This window comes from Capra hircus, chromosome 9, assembly GCF_001704415.2.
Source record: "Capra hircus breed San Clemente chromosome 9, ASM170441v1, whole genome shotgun sequence".
NCBI lineage: Eukaryota > Metazoa > Chordata > Mammalia > Artiodactyla > Bovidae > Capra > Capra hircus.
In genome coordinates this window covers 51,848,664-51,859,838 of record NC_030816.1, presented here as the reverse complement: position 1 = coordinate 51,859,838, position 11,175 = coordinate 51,848,664, and positions in this window count along the sequence as shown.

The following is an 11,175-nucleotide window of genomic DNA, read 5'->3' as shown; positions in this document are numbered from 1 at the left end:
AAGATTGATTTTATTGCCATCATTTGCAGTTATCCGTTTATGGAATTTCAGATGATTTCTGCTTCCTGCAATGTTAGGCTCTGTCAATTTGTATTCCTCAGTCATTTAATGGTGGGGTACTTCTTCCAGGAGACAAAGTAAGATCCGCTGAACTGGAAGTTGTGATTACCACTTGGCCATTTTGTATTAAGCATCAGCCAGCAAAGTAAACCAACAAAGTCTGAGATAATTAACCCTAATTACTATGAAGAGCATGTATGGAGACTACAAAATTGAGGTTCTAGAAAAAGTATATCTTATACCCAAGGAAATCACTGGATTATCTATTGATATTTCTATGGCCAGGGATAAGTGTGAATGGGCAATTCCATCAACCCTGGCAAGACACCTTAGGGTGTAGACTCCTTGGGAATGATTATCAGCATAATTCCACTGAGTTAGTACAATGCTTCCCAGGTAGTTCAGGGGTAAAGAATCCACCTGCCAACACAGGAGACTCAGAAGATGTGGGTTCAATCCCTAGGTCAGGATGATCCCCTGGAGAAGGAAGTGGCAACCCATTCCAGGATTCTTGCCTCAAAAATCTCATGGGTAGAGGAGTCTAGCGGGCTACAGTCCTTGGGATGTCAGAGTTGGACATGACTTGGGTGACTGAGCAAGCAAGTATAATGCTGGCCAAGGGAGAGGGAAGTCTGGAATGAGAAAGAGAAGGGAGATAATCAGTATTAACTCTAGCTCCAAGAGCAACTGCTGCAGCATCAGTGACTATAGCTTAGGTTGATAATCCTGTTGAAGTCTACCTAGGAGATTATAACTAGATGTTAGTTTCAAGAATGAGACATAACTTTTCTCTCAGGGTGGAAGTAAGGACATCCTGTGCGTGTATGAGATTTGGATATATTGAAGAGTGAAAACAGATCTGAGAGGTGCATGGGGTGAGTTGTACTAGACCAGTTTTGCCTCGGTCCCTATTTCTTCAACATTTCCTATCCCCTGGGTCTCAGGTGTCACCTGGCTTCCCAGCCTGAGAGCCACAGTGATAGCTCCCACAGATTCTGCAGTTCACTTTATATTCTAATACCACTGATGGTCTCAGCTTCCCCTGAAGGGTGAGGACTATTCTGAGATTATTGCAAATAGCCTCTTTGGAAAAATCCCACATAGCTGACAACCAGCTATGCTTTCTTCAGAAAATGGCCAATCTGGGTAATGCACTATTTAGTGTGGGCTTCCTCTTTTTCCCTACCTTATTTCCCACTTCTTCCCTGGCACTGAACTTGCTAATAGAATATTAGCACATAATCTGTCTCAGAATTTGTCTTCCTGGAAACCAAGCAAGGGTTCAGTTCAATTCAGTTGCTCAGTCGTGTCCGACTCTTTGCAACCCCATGAATCACAGCACACCAAGCCTCCCTGTCCATCACCAACTACTGGAGTTCACTCAAACTCATGTCCATCGAGTCAGTGATGCCATCCAGCCATCTCATCCTCTGTGGTCCCCTTCTCCTCCTGCCCCCAATCCCTCTCAGCATCAGAGTCTTTTCCAATAAGTCAACTCTTCGGATGAGGTGGCCAAAGTACTGGAATTTCAGCTTCAGCATCATTCCTTTAACACCCAGGACTGATCTCCTTTAGAATGGACTGTTTGGATCTCCATGCAGTCCAAGGGACTCTCAAGAGTCTTCAACACCACAGTTCAAAAGCATCAATTCTTCGGCGCTCAGCCTTCTTCACAGTCGAACTCTCACATCCATACATGACCACAGGAAAAACCGTAGCCTTGAATAGATGGACCTTTGTTGGCAAAATAATGTCTCTACTTTAGAATATGCTATCTAGGTTGGTCATAACTTTTCTTCCAAAGAGTAAGCGTCTTTTAATTTCATGCCTGCAATCACCATCTACAGTGATTCTGGAGCCCCCCAAAATAAAGTCTGCCACTGTTTCCCCATCTATTTGCCATGAAGTGATGGGACCAGATGCCATGATCTTCGTTTTCTGAAGGTTGAGCTTTAAGCCAACTTTTTCACTCTCCTCTTTCACTTTCATCAAGAGGCTTTTTAGTTCTTCTTCACTTTCTGCCATAAGGGTGGTGTCATCTGCATATCTGAGGTTATTGATATTTCTCCCGGCAATCTTGATTCCAGCTTGTGCTTCTTCCAGTCCAGTGTTTCTCATGATGTACTCTGCTTGTAAGTTAAATAAGCAGGGTGCCTATATGCAGCCTTGATGTACTCCTTTTCCTCTTTGGAACCAGTCTGTTGTACCATGTCCAGTTCTAACTGCTGATCTGCATACAGGTTTCTCAAGAGGCAGGTCAGGTGGTCTGGTATTCCCATCTCTCTCAGAATTTTCCACAGTTTATTGTGATCCACACAGTCAAAGGCTTTGGCATAGTCAATAAAGCAGAAATAGATGTTTTTCTGGAACTCTTGCTTTTTCGATGATCCAGCGGATGTTGGCAATTTGATCTCTGGTTCCTCTGCCTTTTCTAAAACCAGCTTGAACATCTAGAAGTTCATGGTTCACGTACTGCTGAAGCCTGGCTTGGAGAATTTTGAGCATTACTTTACTAGCATGTGAGAATAGTGCAATTGTGCGGTGGTTTTCTTTGGCATTGCCTTTGTTTGGAATTGGAATGAAAACTGACCTTTCCCAGTCCTGTGGCCACTGCTGGGTTTTCAAATTTGCTGGCCTATTGAGTGTAGCACTTTCACAGCATCATCTCTCAGGATTTGAAATAGCTCCACTGGGATTCCATCACCTCCACTAACTTTGTAGTGATGCTTTCTAAGGCCTACTTGACTTCACATTCCAAGATGTCTGGCTCTAGATGAGTGATCACACCATCATGATTATCTGGGTTGTGAAGCTCTTTTTTGTACAGTTCTTCTGAGTATCCTTGCCACCTCTTCTTAATATCTTCTGCTTCCATTAGGTCCATACCATTTCTGTCCTTTATCGAGCCCATCTTTGCATGAAATGTTCCCTTGGTTCTCTACTTTTCTTGAAGAGATCTCTAGTCTTTCCCATTCTGTTCTTTTCCTCTATTTCTTTGCATTGATTGCTGAGGAAGGCTTTCTTATCTCTCCTTGCTATTCTTTGGAACTCTGCATTCAGATGCTTATATCTTTCCTTTTCTCCTTTGCTTTTCGCTTCTCTTCTTTTCACAGCCATTTGTAAGTCCTCCCCAGACAGCCATTTTGCTTTTTTGCATTTCTTTCCATGGGGATGGTCTTGATCCCTGTCTCCTGTACAATGTCATGAACCTCCGTCCATAGTTCATCAGGCGCTCTATCAGATCTAGTCCCTTAAATCTATTTCTCACTTCCACTGTATAATCATAAGGGATTTGATTTAGGTCATTCCTGAATGGTCTAATGGTTTTTCCCACTTTCTTCAATTTAAGTCTGAATTTGGCAATAAGGATTTCATGATCTGAGCCACAGTCAGCTCCCGGTCTTGTTTTTGTTGACTGCATAGAGCTTCTCCATCTTCTTCTGCAAAGAATATAATCAGACTGATTTTGGTGTTGACCATCTGGTGATATCCATGTGTGGAGTCTTCTCTTGTGTTGTTGGAAGAGGATGATTGCTATGACCAGTGCGTTCTCTTGGCAAAACTCTATTAGCCTTTGTCCTGCTTCATTCCATATTCCAAGGCCAAATTTTCCTGTTACCCCAGGTGTTTCTTGACTTCCTACTTTTGCATTCCAGTCCCCTGTAATGAAAAGGACATCTTTTTTGGTGTTAGTTCTAGAAGGTCTTGTAGGTCTTCATAGAACCGTTGGGTGTTAGTTCTAGAAGATCTTGTAGGTCTTCATAGAACCAACCGTTCAACTTCAGCTTCTTCAGTGTTACTGGTTGGGGCATAGCCTTGGATTACTGTGATATTGAATGGTTCACCTTGGAAACGAACAGAGATCATTCTGTCGTTTTTGAGAGTGCATCCAAGTACTCTTTTGTTGACCATGATGGGTACTCCATTTCTTCTAAGGTATTCCTGCCCCCAGTAGTAGATATAATGGTCATCTGAGTTAAATTCACCCATTCCAGTCCATTTTAGTTTGCTGTTTCCTAGAATGTCGATGTTCACTCTTGCCATCTCCTGTTTGACCGCTTCCAATTTGCCTTGATTCATGAACCTAACATTCCATGTTCCTATGCAATATTGCTTGTTACAGCTTTGTGCCTTGCTTCTATCACCAGTCATATCCACAACTGGGTATTGTTTTTGCTTTGGCTCCATTCCTTCATTCCTTCTGGAGGTATTTCTCTTCCGATCTCCTGTAGCATATTGGACACCTACCGACCTGGGTAGTTCCTCTTTCAGTATCCTATTATTTTGCCTTTTCATACTGTTTATGGGGTTTTCAAGGCAAGAATACTGAAGTGGTTTGCCATTCCCTTCTCCAGTGAACCACATTCTGTCAGACCTCTCCATCATGACCCGTCCGTCTTGGGTGGCCCAACAGGGCATGGCTTAGTTTCATAGCCATATGTAATTGGAAGGCTTTTAAGTTATATCTTAATTGTTTTCCTATTTCTCTTCCATTTTTGATTTCTCTTCCATTTCTTTGAGCTAATATCATATCTTAAATCAAGGTTCAAGAAACTTATTCTGTTAAAGAGCTAGATGTTAAATATTTTTTGGCTTTGTAGTCCATATGGTCTCTGTTGCAACTGCTCAATTCTGCTCTTGTAGAGAGAAAGCAATCACAGTAAAACATAAGTGAAGGAGCATGGCTGTATTCTAATAAAACTTTATTTACAGAAGCAAGCTATAGGCTGGATTTTGAATACAGGCCTTAGTTTGCTCACACCTGTATTAAATTAAAAGTACCATGATGTGATGGAAAGAGCTTGAGTTTTGTAGGAAAGTAGATCTGGATTTGATTCCCAGTCCTACTGTTAATACTTACTGGGCTTCCCTGGAGGCTCAGTGGTAAAGAATCCGCTTGCCAGTGCAGGAGATGCAGGTTCGATTCCAGAGTCAGGAAGATCCCCTGGAGAAGAAAATGGCAATTCACTCCAATATTCTTGCCTGGAAAATCCCATGGACAGAGGAGCCTGGCGAGTTACAGTACATGAGGTCACAGAAGAGTCGGACACGACTTAATGACTAAAACAACAAGAGAGTACTACTTACTACTCTGTAATTGTGCAGGTTTATTTCTCTGAGCCTCAACTTTCTCATTTGTTCAAGTGGGCTTTGTAACATTTCACATTTTTGTAGTAATTACATGAGATAATGAGATCATTTTTGCAAAATATTTGACACAGTGTAAATGTTCCATAAATCAAAGCAATTGCCTTATTTTATTTTTTCTGAACAGCACTTTGCGTATAACCCAGAACATTTTAAGTACTGAATAAATGCTGGTTAAAGAAGTAAAAGATACAAAATCAGCAAACTGCATTCTTCTCATGACATTTTTCTTATGTAATCTTTCCTAACATCTTTTTTGTCCTTCATATAAATGCACAGATTATCTGTGTGTAAGCTGTGTATGATATTTCTAATAGGAAATCACTGGATTAGGATTTTGGCCATTAATCAGTCTCATGACTTTTAGTTATGTGAGTTTTCCACAAGTCTTATCACTAGAGATCACTGATGTTGCCACTTGAAGCTTTACAGATCAAATACATTAGAATATAGGGGATTTCCCTGATGGTTCAGTGGTTAAGACTTTGCCTTCCAGTACAAGGGGTGCAGGTTTAGTCCCTAGTCAGGGAACTAAGATCTCATATGCCTCACAGCCAGAAAACAATATTATAACAAGTTCAATAAAGACTTTTAAAATGATCCAAAAAAAAAAGGAGGGGGGAATATAAAGACTGCCTGAAGATATGTCGTCTTCTCTAAGTTTGAGAGAGCCTGGGCTATTTTTGAGGCATGCAGTATATAAACCAATAAAGAAGTGCCAAATGGAGCTAAAATCGTGTAGTATATTTTAAATGTTTACATGAAGTAAAATAGAGCTTTTAACCCTCAGAATAGAATGTATTATATTTTCTTTTGATTGTAGACTGTCAGAGGTCTGAACAGAAGGCCCATCGTGACTGTGGGACTGAGGCAAATGGATCTCGGGGTTCAACTTTTCTGAGCCTGACCCTGCTCAACTCATAAGACTTCTAACTTGTTGGCACTTTAAAGCATTTTTCAACAACTGTTTTATGCTTCTGAGAAGTAGTTCTACACTTCCATAAAGCACACCTGGAAATATTGGTGCATTTTGGATAATAGCTTTCATATTTCAAAATTAAATCTGATAACTTACTCAGTGTGGAATGAGAAAAACAGATGCTCAGCCAGAAGAAATTCTATAAAATGCAGTTTAGATTGATACACCTAAAGCCATGCATAGGTAATAAGTAGTATCATCCAACTTGGGGGAATATGTTTTGGAACTAAATGCTATTTTTTATTAAGTTTAGAAAAATGATATGTATATATATATGTGTGTGTGTGTGTGTATAGGATGCATTAAAAGTATATATCAGTGGGAGTTTTTTTATTATGGGTTGGTATAAATTATCCTTGGAGTCCTCTAGAACTAAAATGCTTTGCAATAATCTTCATGAGTGTGCCCATGGCCACAAAATTGTGTAATAAAGATCATAGTGGGTCCATACGCACAGCATTTTGTTGTAGACATGGAGTTCAGAATGTGTCTCCCATGTGGCTTTATTACAGCTGACATCCTTCTGGCTGTCAGAATTCTATTTCTATCGACTGATATTTATAGAGCAGCATATTGTGGTAGGCCTCTACTATGAGCATTCACTTCAGACTCCTTAAGAATGATTATGAATGAACAAGAATGTTTCTTATTAATCACTGCCACCTGAGTGGTGAGGAAGCAAAGAAGAACTTAATAATTATTTATGGAATGTTTTTGAATGGATATGCTATCATATTTTATTCTCACTCTGACCTGGTGAGATATGTATTATAAACTCAATTGTATAGATGAGAATCTATAGTCAAGTAGCTAGTAAATAGTCAAGATTTATTTATTTATTTATTTTAATTTTTAAATTTAAATTTATTTTAATTTGAGGCTAATTACTTTACAATATTGTATTGGTTCTGCCACACATTTATTTTGGTATCAACTATGCTGAGATGTCTGGAGGGCCAACCATATTCATTGTACTATGATCATTTATAATAAGAAGGGACTTGAGCATCTGTAGATTTTGGTATCTGTAGGGACTCCCAGAAGGGTGACCAAGTGGGCAGCTTTGATCCAGCTAAACTTAAGTGGTCATGATATTGTTATTCCATAGCATCTTTTCTATGGAGTAAAGTATCAGAGACTGGGGTAGACACTGGTTTATGTCTTTCCTAATTCCTATACCAATGATGTTTTCCTGGAAACCCAGGTCAAACCTTCCATGAGTAACGGGGAGGTGTTTAGATTGTCTTTTAATTATTTTTCAGTCTTTTCCCCTTTTAGCTATCCAAAGGCAAAAATCATGTCTTATAATGAGAAGAAGAATGATATCATAAAAGAGGCTCAAGTTTTGCAGTTAAGCAGATTGTCCCACTTTACAGGCAATGAAACTGAGGACTAATAAGATGAAGTGACCAGTCTGCAATCACACTACTGTAAAGTGGTAGAGATTGGATGAGAGTACAAGTTAATTTAATTTAAAAGCCGTATCCCCACTTCTTTTCCTCCCCCTCTCTCTCCAAACAACGATGTGAAGAATGGACCCATGATGGGGATGTTATTTGGTCCTAATGTACAGTTGGATCCTTTCTGCACTGGTTAAGACATACATCTGGATTTACTAATGTCTTACACTTACAAATGTCTCATATTGTTACACTTCAAATCTGGGAAGACTAAATCAGACAGTTGAAGCAGGTACAAGAGAGTAACCACCATATTATTTGCTCTATAGAGATGGTTGAAGGTTCAATCACTTACGTTAATTGTGCTGTAATGCATGGCTTTCTGTAAGTGGGACATTGCTTCCTGGTTGTAGCTTTGACTGCAGCAGCAGATGGCGAGATCAGGGTTGTATGGTTTGAAAATTAGCGTTAGAACTGACCTGAGTTAGCTTCTGGTCAGGCTGAGCTACAACTGACCCTGATGCCATGTTCGAGCTGTCTTCTCTCTGGCACATGGCAGACTGTGGAACCTGGCAAGTTTAGTTCAATTCAGTTGCTCAGTCATGTCTGACTCTGTAACCCCATGGACTGCAAGCACAGTAGGCTTCCTTGTCCATCACCAACTCCTGGAGCTTGCTCAAACTCTTGTCTGTTGAGTCAGTGATGCCATCCAACCATCCAATCCTCTGTCATCCTCTTCTCCTCCTGCCTTCAATCTTTCCCAGCATCAGGGTCTTTTCCAATGAGTCAGTTCTTCACATCAGCTGGCCAAAGTGTTGGAGCTTCAGCTTCAGCATCAGTCCTTCCAGTCAATATTCAGAATTGATTTCCTTTAGGATGGACTGGTTGGATCTCCTTGCAGTCCAAGGGACTCTCAAGAGTCTGCTCCAACACCACAGTTCAAAAGCATCAATTCTTCAGTGCTCAACTTTCTTTATAGTCCAACTCTCACATCCATACATGACTATTGGAAAAACCATAGCTTTGACTAGATGAACCTTTGTTAGCAAAGTAATGTCTCTGCTTTTTAATATGCTTTCTAGGCTGGTCATAGCTTTTCTTCCAAGGAGCAAGCATCTTTTAACTTCATGACTGCAGTCACCAACTGCAGTGATTTTGGAGTCCAAGAAAATAAAGTCTTGTAACTGTTCCCATCGTTTCCCCATCTATTTGCCATGAAGTGATAGGGCCAGATGCCCTGATCTTAGTTTTTTGAATGTTGAGTTTCAAGCCAGCTTTTTCACTTTCCTCTTTCACTTTCATCAAGAGACCCTTTAGTTCCTCTTTGCCTTCTGCCATAAAGGTCGCGTCATCTGCATATCTGAGATTATTGATGTTTCTCCCGGCAATCTTGATTCCAGCTTGTGCTTCATCCAACCTGGCATTTCGCATGATGTACTCTGCATGTAAGTTAAATAAGAAGGGTGACAGTATACAGCCTTGACATACTCCTTTCCCAATTTGGAACCAGTCCGTTGTTCCATGTCCAGTTCTAACTGTTGCTTCTTGACCTGCATACAGATTTCTCAGGAGACAGGTCAGGTGGCCTGGTATTCCCATCCTTTTAAGAATTTTCCACAGTTTGTTGTGATTCACACAGTCAAAGACTTTGGTCTAATCATTAAAGCAGAGGTAGATGTTTTTCTGGAACTCTCTTGCTTCTTCTGTGATCCAGCAGATGTTAGCACATCCATTGAATTCTCTCTGGCACATGGCAGACATAATTCTGTGGAACCTGGTAAAGTGATGCTTTAAGCTGAGAGTGAAGAACCACATTATCTAAAGGGACTTTTGGCAGACTTATCACCTCTATGGCAGCTGAGCCAGCCATACCCATAGCCAGTAATTCTACTGTTGATAACTCACCTGATCTTCCATGGAGATGACTGCCAAGAATTTCATCCAGAATAGACTGAAAGCTGATGATTCAATCTGGTTACAGAGCACTGACCACAGAGACTGGTTCTTGCTGGGTGGTCCGGAGCAGGGTATTGTTCCAGTTCAAAAGGATAAATTGGAAATGTGCCTGCGTACACATTCATGAAATAGTCTAATGTGTTCTGGAAGAAATCTCTCAGAGAGTACTGCTTTCTGAGGAACTGGTACACAATCCAAACATCAACACAGAATATTTAAATTTATTAAGTCACTTATTCTTTCATTCAACAAATATATATGGGCTGCCAACTGTGAGCCAGTCACTATTCTAAACCACTGAGGCTCAAAGATGAATGAGAAGCAATCCCTGCCTTTAAGGAGCTCACAGCCCAGTGGGCAGACAGATATATATTAATAGACAAATATAAAGTAAGGTGAGGGATTATTGCAAATGAAAAACTCCAGGGGATATTACTGGAGCAGTAAGAAAGGACCTCTCAGCCTGGTGTGTGGATAGGGGTTTAAGGGGGACTTCCTGGATAAGGTATCTCTTGTGTTGAGTTTTAAAATAGATGCTATAGTATATTTGACAAAATAAAGGGTGAATAATAGTCCATGAAGAGGAGCTTGGAGCAGTAAAGTACCATGCAGCCATGTGCCTTTTTGGAGAACGTCATGAAGTTTATTGTTAATGGAACACATTTAGGCTGATTATAATATATCCAGAAGGTCATCTTCTTTGTCCAAAATCAGAGCCGTATTGGTCTCTAAAATTGTTCTAATTTGGTATGATCTATAGTTATCAATCGGAGAAGGCAATGGCACCCCACTCCAGTACTCTTGCCTGGAAAATCCCATGGACAGAGGAGCCTGGTGGACTGCAGTCCATGGGGTCGCTGAGTTGGACACGACTGAGCAACTTCACTTTCACTTTTCACTGTCATGCATTGGAGAAGGAAATGGCAACCCACTCCAGTGTTCTTGCCTGGAGAATCCCAGGGATGGGGGAGCCTGGTGGGCTGCTGTCTATGGGGTCACACAGAGTCAGACACGACTGAAGTGACTTAGCAGCAGCAGCAGCATAGTTATCAATAACTTGAGTGATATATCAGAGTTCATATGATGAAATTTGAGTGCGCAATAATCATTGTAACAAAATAACAATATGTGCTCTCTTTCTACATAAAGATGCGTAGGGCTTAGTGGGATACATCTGGTTTCTGCAAGTACTAGACTATCAAACTCAACAGAAATTTAACTGGGAACACCATCCTTGCATCTCTTAGGCTTTAATGGTGGCACTAATCTTCACCATCCCTCCTGAGATTATATTGTTTTTGATTTACTATCTTGGTTCTTTGAGACCAGAGCCATTTCAAAGGTTTCTATTTGGTCTTCCCCACTAGAATAGGTCTTAGTCCATAAGTTGAGGACCCAATGTGGGGGTTACTTTAACTGTTTAACATGTCAATTCCAATTATAAGGTAGGGAACTAAGGAAATGACCAGTGGGAGTATCTTTGTAGGCCAGACTTTAACCATAACTGGATCTATTACCTGTCATCTGTAAGCCCTACTCTAACATGGGGACAATGATGATGATTTAGGCTGCTGTGCTTGCTGTGCTCACTCAGTCATGTCCGACTCTTTGCGACCCCATGGACTGCAGCCC